This window comes from Alligator sinensis, unplaced genomic scaffold (assembly GCF_000455745.1).
Source record: "Alligator sinensis unplaced genomic scaffold, ASM45574v1 scaffold364_1, whole genome shotgun sequence".
Taxonomy (NCBI): Eukaryota; Metazoa; Chordata; order Crocodylia; family Alligatoridae; genus Alligator; species Alligator sinensis.
Genome location: NW_005842546.1, coordinates 196,736 through 197,280, shown reverse-complemented (window position 1 = coordinate 197,280; position 545 = coordinate 196,736).

Sequence of the window (545 nt, the reverse complement as noted above, 5' to 3'; positions counted from 1 at the left end):
AGTCCCCCAGTTTCCTAATGAGAACGGGGTGAGAGACAGTGTCGAAAGCCTTCCAGAAGTCCAGGAAGACTATATCCACTGCTACCCCTGCATCCAATGATTTAGTGACCTGATCGTAGAAGGCCACCAGGTTGGTCTGACATGACCTGCCGCTGATGAACCCGTGCTGGTTGCCCCTGAGCATGCATTTCCCTGCTGGCCCCTCCTGGATGTGTGCCAGAATAATTTTCTCGAACAGCTTGCCCAGGATCGAGGTAAGACTGACTGGCCTATAGTTTCCCGGGTCCTCCTTCCTCCTCTTAGGTCCACCATGAGGGGATCCAACTGACACCTCAACACTGGGGGTGCTCATGAGGCTCAGCAAGTAACCAGCAGCAACAGGAGAGATAGTCGAGAGAGGTAAATCCATCAGGCCTGTACCCTGCCAGAAAAAAATAACCAGTCCTGGAGAGAGCGTAAAGACCGAAAATCATCTAGACCAGAGGAATGACTGCATTAAGATCAGTTGGCCCACCGGAGGTTGGTGTAAGGAAGCAGTGTAGGGA